The sequence below is a fragment of the Apostichopus japonicus genome, chromosome 9 (genome assembly GCF_037975245.1).
Source record: "Apostichopus japonicus isolate 1M-3 chromosome 9, ASM3797524v1, whole genome shotgun sequence".
Lineage (NCBI taxonomy): Eukaryota > Metazoa > Echinodermata > Holothuroidea > Aspidochirotida > Stichopodidae > Apostichopus > Apostichopus japonicus.
The window spans coordinates 23,945,664-23,960,302 of NC_092569.1; the positions used below are offsets into that span (position 1 = coordinate 23,945,664).

At 38.7% G+C, this 14,639-nt stretch overlaps 1 long non-coding RNA gene across 1 annotated transcript; it reads right to left on the reverse strand.

Annotated features, from left to right (window-relative positions):
* Positions 1-580: 580 nt before the first annotated feature.
* Positions 581-14,332, reverse strand: LOC139973715 (uncharacterized). Its single transcript, XR_011795301.1, has 5 exons — positions 13,908-14,332; positions 12,238-12,320; positions 7,370-7,532; positions 4,633-4,721; positions 581-3,401 (listed from the first exon to the last, which is right to left on the reverse strand). It is a non-coding gene; the product is annotated as an uncharacterized lncRNA (long non-coding RNA).
* Between the last annotated feature and the right edge of the window lie 307 nt (positions 14,333-14,639).

Below are 14,639 nucleotides of genomic sequence, written 5' to 3' on the forward strand. Positions count from 1 at the left end.
TAACTTTTGGTCCAGTGACCAAATAGTTCTGGTCATATGACTAAGTAAACCTGGTCACATGACCAGTTTTTACTAGTCATTCAATTATGCCTCTATCGACCAGGCTTTAGTCAAGCGACCTAAACGATTAGTCAAGATGTCAGTTGGCTAATTCAATTAGTCACATGACCAGTTTTTACTAGTCATTCAATTATGCCTCTATCGACCAGGCTTTGGTCAAGCGACCTAAACGATTAGTCAAGATGTCAATTGACTTATTCAATTAGTCACATGACCAGTTTTTGCTAGTCTTTCAACAATGCTCTATCGACCAGGCTTTTGTCAAGCGACCTAAATGATTAGTCCAGCAGTCACTTGACTAATCCAGTTAGTCTTGCCCATGGATAAAAGTAGTTTTTCTGTACTAGTTTTATATGACCCACCACAGATTCGAACCTGCGACAACTCCCTTATAGGTACAAAGCTGTCTGTTGAGCTAACTGGTGGGAACAATTCTTGGATATAAAACCTGATTGGGCCTTAACCACTGCTAGACCATCAAGCCCTCTCACATGAAAAAAAGAAAGCAAGAATTTCTGTATTAATTTGGAATCACATTTTATATTTTCTCTTAAACACTACATATGCTTCACCTCAATAGTAAGTACAAAAGAGTGTCTGATTTCATCAGTAATTGAAGAACCAGAAAACCCAAAGGTTTAGTGGTTCTGATGCCGATGAGAGTTTATGAAATAAGATAAGTCAGAATTTGTTATTGTTATATACCTGTATTGTACTTATTGCCAGACAACTGAAACCAAACTGAAGCTGATCAGACATAAAGTTGTCAGTTGCACTCATGAATATAAATGAAATTTCAGTTTCCTGTAGCACTACTGTACCAACCTACCAAGTATGAAGGTGATCAGACATATATTTGAAAAAATATCGACATTTTAAGAATTTGATTACAAGCCCCACCCACATATTCATGTACTGGACAACAAAAACAATGAGGTCCATGTAATGATAATGTAGCATATCTACAAGTTATTCAATACATTTACAGTAATTAAATTTATTGTTTTTAAGATTATACATACACTTGCAAACATGCTAAACTGTAGATTACCTGGCCATCGTAAACAAAACCAAAAATTAATGCCTTTATTGATGTACATATAAAGTTGAAAAAAAGTGATATAGTTGACTCTAGGCATTTCACCACCCCACACCCCCTCTCCAGACAAACACATGGGGATCATACGACACAACCCATATCCCCAACCCAGAGCGGACCCTTACCATCATACCACCTGCAGCCTCACCTACCATCCTACAACCCTGATCCCAACATCACCCTACTCATCTGACAACCCCCCCCCCCACCTGACACCCATCAGATTTTACCAGTTTCACACCTCACTACCAACACATTAATCTACCCCACTCACATAAGATTTCCCTATACTCTATAGGTACATGTACAGTAATACCAGATTATTAAGTTCATTTACTATTTTCACTATAGACTATCCCTTTAATTGTCTGAGCCAGCTATTTATGCAACATACATATACACACATACCCACACGCAAACTTGATCAAAACATACAAACATGCCAACTCATCACAACATACACATATGCCAACTTAATTGCAAAGGTTACTTTTTTTCAGTCCAGTTTAATTTGTCACTGGACTACTCCTTTAATGGCCTGGCTAGCCAATTTCATGGTTTTATAAAGCAAAACAAATATAGATAAGATCAGCAAGCTCCCAGGAACCAGGAAAACATGTCAAACGTGACGAATGACAGGAGTTTAGGAATGAGGGACAACAAATGCTATATGGCCAACAAACACATGAATATTAATGAGGTTACATGTTATTTCCATATGAAAATGTAACTATTATTATCCACCACCAATCAACAAAGTATGCAGATGATCGGTTATACCGTTGCAAAGTTATTGACATTTTAAGAATTTCACTTTAACTGCTGCCTACTCATTAATATTCATGTCATGAACAACAAAAACAATAGGGAACATCTACTAATCATGGAGCATGTACTAGTTCAAAATGACAGTAATTCAACATTTAATTTCTAAGATTTCAGGTTTACAAGCTATTTCTAGCAATTAAGGATTAAGCCCCACCTACTCATGAATATTAATTAGATGAAATTCCATTGTCATGTGACAATGAACCACTTACATCACCATACCAAGTATGAAGCAGATCGGACATACCGTTGCGAAGATATTGACATTTTAAGAATTTTACTTTAAGTCCTACCCACTTATTAATATTCATGTGATGGAGAACAAAAACAATAGGGACCATCCACACATCACCAGTCCAATATGACATTGATCCAATGTGTCGTTGTTGAGATATCGTGTTTACGAGCAAGCTGTCACATCACACACACACACACACATACATGTTTGTGTTTCGTTCAGACCGAGGACCCCATTGTATTTTCCATTGTTCAAATCCACGTACCGTAACATTAACAATACCCCATACAATAGAATTCTTCCGAGGACGTGGTGATTCTTTAGAAATCACAACCGAGGACCTGAAATTCTTTTGTTCAAGTCCTCGGTCAGATAGCAAAACAAACGCATACCCACACACACATGTTTGCATTACATTCAGACTGAGGACCCTATTGTATTTTCCATTGTTCAAATCCACGTACCCTAACCTTAACAATACCCCATACAATAGAATTCTTCCGAGGACGTGGTGATTCTTTAGAAATCACAACCGAGGACCTGAAATTGTTTTGTTCAAGTCCTCGGTCAGATAGCAAAACAAACGCACCTTCACACGCGCCAACTTGATCGCATAGGTTACTCGGCCTTCGGCATCGTAACCAAAAATAACAACATTTTGTAAGTCAAAACTAACACACGCAACAGCTCAAATGATAATGAAAAAATTTTCAATGACTTATTATTTGCAAGTTAGTTACAGTTTTATAACACCTTAGCCTATTTTGACTCATATATGCTAGTGCAATTGATAGGCAGTATTCTATGTTATAAATGTGATGACAGTTTGAGCCAAAAAAACTGTACAAAAAATGGTAGGTGCCTGGAGCAGTAATTAGGCCATCAATTTTTAGCGATTTGCATGTTTAGTTTCTCCAGAATTTTATTGACTGATTTATCTGCCGGTGTAGTATCATCAACATTCAAAATGATTTTTTTTTAAAACTGAAGGGTTTTCTTCAGCAAAGGCTCATATGCCATATTTAGGACATAGAACACTGCCAAATAATTGCACATGGCTGCGAACAAACTTTTCAAAGTAGCTACTTGCAAGGTTTCCACTATCACAGTGTACTCTGGAACACCTTCATCCTCTGTCACCTGGATATAAACTGGCACGTCTGACAAGTCTGTAACCTGCAAAGATATTAAGGTATATGTATTCAATATACAGCGCTTTCCAGTTTCAGAAAATGGGAGGGGTGGCTGATCCACCATGATGGCCATGAGTGACCAACAAACAAATGTACTCCACCAACGAAGGAATCAAAATAAATAATTTCTTAAATATTTTTTTCAAATCAATTTACAGTACATCGTATTCACTACAAGTAATACTATTTTTGATGATATAAATAATAGCAGAGTATAAATGAAACAACAGAGCTACCCTGTAAATGGTGCACTGGTTCCGTGTATTTTAGAGAGAAATGAATATTTGCCATGAGTTATGACATCTTGTTACAGCTAATTACATCATGGTAGGGATTCATTCCACTAGATGATTTTAATACACTTGGGGCTGATCAGGAAATCCACATTGGGTTATGGTTACTGCAACTACAGATTGAAATCTGTCCAACATTCTGTTCCAGTTATCACATACATACTAGTCTATTCTACCTTTGTGATGATGCCCTTACTATATTTACAGCTATGAACACTCCCAGGTCATACATGTGATATTTAGTTAGGGAATAATGATCAGATGTGCGGGCCTTTGTTGCAGACAGGTTTTCAGGGCCCAAATATTTCAAGGCCCCCCAGAAATAAGGATGCCAAAAAATGCCCCCCCCAAAAAAAAAAAAAAGATGCCCCAACAAATGTTAGGGCTAAACCAATTTTAGGGCAAATTTGTATGAAAAGTATCATTTTGAGTGATTTCATAAATTGGCCCATATGGTCTACAGGTGACTTAGGCCCCCAAATCCTAAAAACCCAAAGGAGGCACTACCTAAGTACCACTGTGAAAAATGCTCAACACTGCACCATAGAATTCATAGGAAAAGAAACATTTTGTGTGATTTCAGGCGAAGTTCAGGAGTTCAAAATGACCCATATGGCCCATACATGACCTTTGGCCTAAAATTCCAAACACCCCAAAGGAGCACTACCAAAACACTATCGTGACAATTAAACTCTAAGCATTGTGACCATACAATCTGTAGGAAAATATTAATTTTGAGTTATTTCCTGAAATAGCCCATATGGCATCAGACCTAAAATTGCTGAATACCCCAAAGGAAACACTACCAGGGCACTATCATGATGAACCCTCGACACTGTAACATACAACATCAGACCACCTCTGATGGCCTTGACCCATAGTTTACATACTGTTGATTTAAATAATACATTGGGTACTTACACTATCCTCATCTGCAAATACAATCATAGCACCCAACTTCTCATTCAGTAGAGTCGGAACTGACAGAATTGCTGCATGCATTCTAGACTCTAAAAGAAAAATCAACAACAGAATGTTAAAGCACTCATAACATCATGACATTTCAGAAGAGTGATATTATGTCATATTTGGTAACATCGATACGACAAAAATATCACAGATTCACTCATCTGCAGTCCGGAGAGCAATACTCAATACTCGATAAATTGCTTAGGTGATAATATTAAAGTAGAGTACTAAATACATCACAGGTCTTATTTTCAGCAAAGATATTTGTATCATTCGATAAGGTCTAGGCTACTTAGCTAAGTAATATCAAGTATGAGCTCAACCCAAGCAAGCATCTTTAAGTTATGCCAATTGTTCAGTTATTTGTCGTGGGCCCCTACTGGCATGGGCCATAAAAAATGATTGCATCCATGTCATTGTTTCAGCTTGAGGGATTCAAGACAATGATAACTGATAAGGAACATTTGAAGCAAAATATAGAAACATTAATGGAAAAATATCAAATACTGAGATTGTATTGAAAGAGTTGCTCCATTTGTCAAGAATATGTATCAGTTGTCAAACTCGTATCTTGGACCCAAAGCTGATAGGTTTCATTGATACCTACAGATTCCTGAAGTCCGAGAACATGTTTTCCCTGAATTAACAACCATGTACCATATTCTGAGGTCTTCAGTAAAATGAAGATAATAGAGAGCAGACTAGCAAGCAGATTGACACATGAAAATTTGAACCTCAGGATTCAGCTGGCAACAGAGCATGAACTAGTGTGAAAGTTGAACAAGGAAGATATTATTTGAGAATATGCAGACAGTGATAAATTGAAATGTCTCTTGTTTCCAAAGTAGAGTAAGTAGACTAGATTTCCATATACTCAGCTTGTAACAATGTAACATTGCATCATATAAATGGATCAAACTGCATATCGTGTAGCCTATAATACATATAGGCATATAGGGGGAAGTGGGGGCAGGTTGTCACATACCACCTACTTCCACCCATGGATTTGCATATTGAACAATATATTTTTGGAAATTGGAATAGACATTCTATATCCATATCCATAACTTCAAACATGTTATAATAACCTTAATAATAATAAAACGTTTTTATATAGGGCATTCCGTCCAAGACCACAATGCTGCAATGCACTGCACACAGAAAAAATATAATTATACAAAACATTACCCATATTGCAAATATAAATGCTAATTCAGAGTTGATTTTTTAAATTTTTTTTTAATAATTGAATAAATTTTGCAATAATCAAAAGTTCAATTTCCTCTCAAATGTTACCTAAATCTTCCAAAAACATCTATACCCACCCATATCACATACGAGCAATCAGCCCAATGATTTAATTTGATTTCTGGACAATCAAGGGAAGTCAACAGTCTTGAATATAATTTCAAAATTAGGCCCTATATCCCCTCCACTAAGGGGCCCATGATACTGTACCAATTTCCCTTTGTTGAACACAGACACTTGTTTGTACCAAATGAAGTGCTTCACAGCCATAATTTATGCAATCTACCGTCAATACACAGCCTGTCTCGTTATCATCTGAGCACTTGATTGTGTTCATCCATGATCATATCTGGCAGTCTGGGTTATCTGTGGTACAGGGTCTTTCACAGGGTCCATCCTGATCCTTATTCTACTGAACTTAACTGAACTCTGAGGGGATTCTAGCAGGCAATTTCTAGAATTGTTCAATTTGTTTAAGCATGATAGGCCTCATGCCATACCGGTGTATGTGACAAGGATTTTTCTCCCTGAAAATACAACCCCCCCCCCCCCCCAGATTTACTGAAATTGCTTTGATACTTGATTGAGACTCTATTTTATAAGGAACTGCTTGATTTCAGAGAATATGCTGACCACAAATTCAACTTTTCCTGCCAAGAATTAGAAAAGTGATTTAAATCAGTGATTTAAAAAAAACCACTGATTTAAATCAGCATGATTTAAAATCACACAACCCTCTGCTAGTAAGTCTTAACAAGGTCCTAAATTTACATATAGATTTAGCATTTCAAACATGTGGTGGTAGTTGGTTTCAGAGTTTAGCAGCTGCTGAAAAATGAACTCTCACCGTAAGTAATGGTGCTGACATTTGTACAATAAGTGTTGTAGCAGCATTTGACCTGAGAATATGTACCGGTTCATTGATATTGAGAAGTTTACATAGATAGTATGGAGCAAGTTTATTTAATATTTTGTAGGTCAAAAGCATTAACTTACACATGATATGCTTCTTCACTTGTAACCAGTGGAGATTTACAAGGATGGGGGTTATGTGTTCACACTTCCTAGATAAGGTAACCAACCTGGCAGCTCGTACAACGCTGGAGCTTATTTGGCAGTCCATAAATGAGTCTGTTGCAAGAGTCAAGATGTGAAGAGACAAATGCGTGCACTAGCCTTTTGGTGCTACCACAGTCTGAGTATGTACGGATGCGCCCTATTTTCCTCAGACTGTATGATGCAAGACGACAAACGTTAATGTCTAATGAAGGTGTTTATTTTTCACTACCATACATCTGAATGGTTATACCCCCTTACCAAGACATATTTTGCATCCACCCCTGCCTCAGACTTTGCTCGTAGTCCATTTTGAAGACCCAGCACATACCTGGGTGATGATCACTTGAATAGTGAATTACAGATTGAATTGTTACTAATGTACCTTAACAGGCACCCTCGTCCTTCTCCATGGATGTATCTATGACAGTGGGATGCTTCATCTTCAAAGTGCAGCGGATTATGGCATCTCCATACTTGGAAAGCCCTTCACCAAGCAACTGTGCCATTGTCGTCTTTCCTTCAAGTCGCTTTAATTCAAGTAGTATCTATGGTTAAATGAGATCAATTAGATATTATACAGTACATATGGTAAATTCACCTGAGAAGTTAAGAGATCGCTTAGGACTAACACATATTCGGGATTATGTTCAGAGACGTATAGACCGGCAGCCCAGAGCACTTTGATCAAACGAACGAGGTACCAATATCTGAGTATTGGAACATTTGTGGAGAAACCCAGTATATCCAAAAGTGGACGTCTGCCGTGGTCGCTCTGCTGCATGTGGCCCATGGGGCCGGTTAAAGGGGTCCAAAAAATGCATCTGATCAAACGAACGAGGTACCACTTGAAACCAATGTCAACTTAATGCATGAATGCCACATAGTACTGAATGGCCCATGACAGACAAATTTTCTGCTGCAAAGGGCCCGCCAGACGCCCCAAAAGGGCCCCTAAAAATGCATCTGATCAAACGAACGAGGTACCACTTGAAACCAATGTCAACTTAATGCATGAATGCCACAAAGTAATGAATGGCCCATGCCATACAAATTTTCTGCTGCTAAGGGCCCGCCAGACGCCCCCAAATATGGCCCAAATGCCCATTATCGTAGCATTGACCCAGATTAAATATGCAAGGTACCACTCAAAACCGGTTTGGAATGTTCGGGTTGACCTTACAGACTATGGAAATAATCATGCCAGACAAATTTTCTGCTACAAAGGGCCCGCCAGACGCCCCAAAAGGGCCCCTTAAAATGAATTTGATCAAACGAACGAGGTACCACTTGAAACCAATGTCAACTTAATGCATGAATGCCACAAAGTACTGAATGGCCCATGCCAGACAAATTTTCTGCTGCTAAGGGCCCTCCAGACGCCCCTAAATATGGCCCAAATGCCCATTATCGTAGCATTGACCCAGATTAAATATGCAAGGTACTACTCAAAACCGGTTTAGAATGTTCGGGTTGATCTTACAGACTATGCAAATAATCATGCCAGACAAATTTTCTGCTACAAAGGGGCCAACAAACACACTAAAAAAAAGGGCCCCCAAATGGGCTATGATCAATCATAGTTGGTACCACAAAAAAACCAATATCAAATGCAAAGGTACTTTCCACAGATTAAAGAACTGCCAATGCAAGACAAATTTTCTTCTGCATAGGTCCCACCAGATAGAAAGAATAGGTTGCCCAATGCGGCCCTATATGGGCCTAATGGATTGTATATTGATGCAGAATATATGTGCCTTGTGACATGACATTTGTAACATTCCACAGAGTAAAGAAATGCCAATGCAATACAAATTTTCTTCTGCAAAAGGCCCTCCACATGTAAAAGAAATATGCAGTTTAAATAGTTAAGATGCCACAAGAAACCAATCTATAACAATCAAGAACATCCTGAATTATTCAAATTCCTTCCCGCTACATAGGCCAATGGAATAATGAGATTAGTATACTAGTAGGTGTATCAATTACTGAACATTTCATTGAGCAAAACAAAAATGACGCGAACTCAGTCTTTGAGGGAGATCCTGACAGTTATAATGCATTCTCAAATCCATTCTTGTTCCTTTTATCTATTCTTTTTCCTTTTATCCAGTCAGTACTTTGTATCGTGAGCAGTGTTTAACTTGACAGTTACTTTGTTTCGCTGGAAACACTGGAGCAGATTAAAATCAGTTTATGTATTGTAAATAAGAAACCAAAAATCATTTTGTATCTTAAAACACTGTGTTTACGTTAGCATTGTAAATCTACAAAGTTTAAAATCTTGAGAAAGAACGCTCAAGTGTCATCTTAAGACATACATGTAGTCGAACAAAAGAGATTGTTTTGTTTCTTAAGCTCAGACAAAGAAACAATTATCAAACAATGGTGAAAATGCTTGATAACTTGTACTTAACGATAAAGGTTTGGGTTGAAAGTAATGCTTCAATTATGTATCTTTTAAAAACCATATTGGACAGTTTCAAGTTGAAACTGTCCAATATGGTTTTTAAAAGATACATAATTGAAGCATAGAAATGTATATGTACCTTTATGCTGGGTACACTCTTTAAAGGACTTAAAATGCTAAGATTGAACAAACAAATACTGATATCACCACGTATGACTCCATTCCCTGATACAAAATATAAAATGAGTAATTGGCGTATATTACTCCATCTTGGTCTTTTAGAACTTCCATCATTACACTAATTCAATTCGAATAGCTTGTAACAAGTCCAACAAATAGATGTGGCATCCATTTTTCAGAAATATGAATGCTAGATGAGGGTTTTTGTTTTCATCTATGAAGGGATCTTTTACCTTTGAAGAAAGTCATCTTGCTAGTTTAAAATGTACTAAAATCATAATTGGCAAAGATAGTAACAAAAGATCATTATGTGATTACTCTGAACATGACACATGTTAGGTTCGAAGTATAAGAACTGAGAATTCATGTCTCTTGACAGTGATTAAACACTGGAGTGTGTGCATTGTAAAAAGACACTGCATTTGCCATTCAGACAGATCTCTAAGTTTATGAAAATTAAGTATTCCCATGAACTTGATTCTAAAAAGACAATGGAAGCTCAAATCAATGTTTCATTGTCGGAGTCATCACTCCAAGATGGTTCAGTACTTGAATCATCGCCATCAAACTCGGAAGCCACGTCTGGTCGGCTACTTTGAAAATCTTCGCTCAGTTCCCCCTCTTGGAATAGATGATCTGGGAGAGCCGGTCCCTCAAACCAGTCAGGGCTGTAGCACCCATTCTTGCTCTTCCAACCGTAGTTCTGTGGATCCAAGCCAGGCAAGACTCTTCCTCAGAGTGTTAGAATTATAATGTGGGGAACTGTAATTTTTGCCCAGGCCAGCAAATCCCAAAATATTTAGAGGCTTAGGTGAAAGTGTTATCTTTACTTTGCTTAGAGCAGCGAATAGCTAAATAAGATAAAACACTGGTCTTGTGTACAGTAACTCCAATTTATGCTGGAAACAATATAATCATGAGCTTGAAATGTCATGTTACAAGGCACATATATCCAATTCTTTAGACCCATATATAGGGCCACATTGGGCCACCTATTCTTTCTATCTGGTGGGACCTATGCAGAAGAAAATTTGTCTTGCATTGGCAGTTCTTTACTCTGCGGAAAGTACCTTTGCATTTAATATTGTTTTTGTGTGGATCCAAACCGGTTTTGAGTGGTATCTTGCATATTTAATCTGGGTCAATGCTACGATAATGGGCATTTTGGGCCATATTTGGGGGCGTCTGGCGGGCCCTTAGCAGTAGAAAATTTGTCTGGCATAGGCCATTCAGTACTTTGTGGCATTCATGCATTAAGTTGACATTGGTTTCAAGTGGTACCTCGTTCGTTTGATCAAATGCATTTTTATGGGCCCTTTTGGGGCGTCTGGCGGGCCCTTTGTAGCAGAAAATTTGTCTGGCATGATTATTTCCATAGTCTGTAAGATCAACCCGAACATTCCAAACCGATTTTGAGTGGTACCTTGCATATTTAATCTGGGTCAATGCTACGCTAATGGGCATTTGGGCCATATTTGGGGGCGTCTGGCGGGCCCTTAGCAGTAGAAAATTTGTCTGGCATGGGCCATTCAGTACTTTGTGGCATTCATGCATTAAGTTGACATTGGTTTCAAGTGGTACGGCGTTCGTTTGATCAAATTCATTTTAAGGGGCCCTTTTGGGGCGTCTGGCGGGCCCTTTGTAGCAGAAAATTTGTCTGGCATGATTATTTCCATAGTCTGTATGGTCAACCCGAACATTCCAAACCGGTTTTGAGTGGTACCTTGCATATTTAATCTGGGTCAATGCTACGATAATGGGCATTTGGGCCATATTTGGGGGCGTCTGGCGGGCCCTTAGCAGCAGAAAATTTGTCTGGCATGGGCCATTCATTACTTTGTGGCATTCATGCATTAAGTTGACATTGGTTTCAAGTGGTACCTCGTTCGTTTGATCAGATGCATTTTTAGGGGCCCTTTTGGGGCGTCTGGCGGGCCCTTTGCAGCAGAAAATTTGTCTGTCATGGGCCATTCAGTACTATGTGGCATTCATGCATTAAGTTGACATTGGTTTCAAGTGGTACCTCGTTCGTTTGATCAGATGCATTTTTGGCCCCCTTTAACCGGCCCCATGGGCCACATGCAGCAGAGCGACCACGGCAGACGTCCACTTTTGGATATACTGGGTTTTTCCACAAATGTTCCAATACTCAGATATTGGTACCTCGTTCGTTTGATCAAAGTGCTCTGGGCTGCCGGTCTAGTAGATTGAGATGGTTTAGACATGTCGAAAGGGATGGAAGATGCGAATTGGTAAAGAAGTAGAGAGAGACTACTGTAGCTGGTCAATGTAGGAGCAGTAGGCTCCCCAAGTCTTGGGATGAGGACATGAGGTTTTGCGGAGTGATCTTGCTGATAAAGGTATAGATCGGGCTCTAGCTCAGAATAAAACAAAATGGTTTCTTTTTAAGGGGGAACATCCCCCCTACAAATTCCCAATAGCGGTATCAGCAAAAAAAGTGTGGGAATCCTGCAATCGCGCTGCTTAGCGCAACACTGTCTTGAATTGATTTTTGAAAAACAAAGTCGTGGTTCGAACAAGTGGTGGGCATAAAGTGAATATATTCAAATGTCCATAACTTTTGAAACCACAAGATTGAATTTTACTTTTACGCAGACTACTGTATAATAAATAATATCTACAAAGACATACTCATACAGTACCTCTTCATCTTCAAATAGCCAAGGATAGACTTTCTTAACCACTTCGCTAGTAGCATCCTCTTCCACAATTAAACGACGTCTATCTGCCAATGTGATAGACATACAACTTTTGTTATTTGTTCACATCCCTAATGTTCATGTGCATATTTTGTACAGCATGTGGGTAAACATGTACGGTACGATACCAGTCACAATTCAACTATTTAATCACATCCCATTACTAAAATGTACAGTAGAAATGGAAGTGAAATTACTATGCAGTGATACAGAAGCCTGAATGCATTTGATACCTGTATGGAAAAGAAACATGTGCAAACATTAATCAATCCGCTATGGTAGCTACATTTTCATTTGTCAAGTGTACAATGATAACCAAATACATTTATGTTTGAAATTGTAGTATTTCCAAAAAGTTGAATGAAACACCCCGTAAAAGATGTCCAATTTTATTTCCAATGGAATTAGGGTTTGCCTAGGGGGATCAACTGCGGTTCACGGTACCACAGGTAAAGCGAGGAATATTCCATCTTGAAAAAAGCCTAGTCCAAGGCTATATGACTCCCTACAAACAGCTACAACAAATTAAACACCCACCCACCTTTGTTCTGAATCGGAACTGTTTTGTACAAACTTAAAAAATAGCAGAAAAAACTGTCGCTAGAATATATAACAAATTTTAGCCAAAAATTCCGGACAAGTCAGTGCAATTGTCCAGAAATATTCCCCCTCTATATTACTGACAACTAGGCCTATAAATTGATATGACACAGCTGTGGCAGCAATAGGCTGTTAGATTGCTCCAAGGTCCCCAATGTTTATTTTGGAAGGGGGAGTGTATTCTCCTGTGAATTGTTAACGGGATTGTTGGATAGGATGGTCAGTGGACAAACTGGTAATAAAAGATTGGCGTCATGTTCAGTTGATGTTTCGTATGAAACATAGGCCTAGCCTCTGTATTTTATAAAAACTATTTACTGTAGGGCTAGGCCTGGGGGGGGGGGGCTATAGGGCCCTAGGAATAATCAGCTTATTTAGTGTAACAGTTTCGCACGCAACTACACAATCCCATACACACTATTCTAGTTAATTCGTTATCTAAGGGTGACCCTAATTGGAGGCTAATCCTTAACTCAAACCTAATCTAGGTATAAATAATATGGCCTAGGCCTAGGACCTAAGCCTAGGCTATGTCCCCCCTGAAAGTGCAGGAGAAACACTGCTGTGAATTTATCCCCCTAAAATATTTCAAGAATAATATAGCCAAGGTCCTATCCCCCTAAGGCTAAAGTTTCTAATACAGATTATAAATATTAAGTTTAATTTAGGTTTGTTATTTTGTAAAGAAATTATCCATTGCAAACATGAGAAACGCGTGAATACCGGGGCCACCATGATACTGTAAATATACGGAGGCCTACTGTTACGATAAACTGTGCTGTACAACTACTACAACTACAAGGCAGCTTAACGTCATTAGGTTTAACGTTAGGCAATTCGCCTATAGCTACTGCATGATAGGCCTATCCTAGGACCTAGATCTTAGCTTGTTCGTACACAAGTTGGAATAATCGAAAATACACACTTTATGGTCTAATATACTATATACTTTTTAAGTGACTAACAAACGACACTGGCCAAAGGCCCAAAGAAAACTGGTCTAATATACTAACCTTGCAATGGTTACTGACAATATCACTGGATGATAATATTTTTTTGATTTTTCGTACCGTAACCGTCTGGCTGCTAACTCCCTGCTGTACGTTCCTTGCTCGTCGTGTACGTATGTGTACAATGTACTATAGTTCAGTGCAGTACGCTAGGCCGTACCGTGGCGCTACAATTGTTAATATTTTCCCGCGCTTTTTCATATGACGAATATATCAACCTGATTGACTAGTGAGTTTCGTCCCAGTGCTGACATTTATTGTAGGACCAGATTAAAATAGAACTGTGACCATTATGTTCTGGTCAGGCGACCTTTTGGGTTAGTCGTGAAGGCATCTCTACCAAGATTATGGCGGGATAATCGTTGACTAACGTAAACCAGTCGATATGACTAGACTTTAGCCTCGCTTGACTAGATTGTGTTTAGAGTGTTGCCCCAAGGACTTAATGTTGTTGTGCCTACATGCACAAACAAGCCTTAACCATCCTCATGTTTAAAAAAAGGTTTACTAATTGGGTAAATGTTGAACATTCACTGAGATTATGTTACTATCTTTTTAAGTGGGCCTATCCTTACTCCCGGCCCTAGGTTACCCTTAGTCATTATTCATGGACAGCTTCTCAGAGTAACAAATAGACGCCCGAAAGCTGTCATAGTTTTCATGATGGTCTTGGTGCGGTGCAAAATCATGCATAGGCTACTCCATATTAGTTTGGCCACTAGCTGTACCCTATAA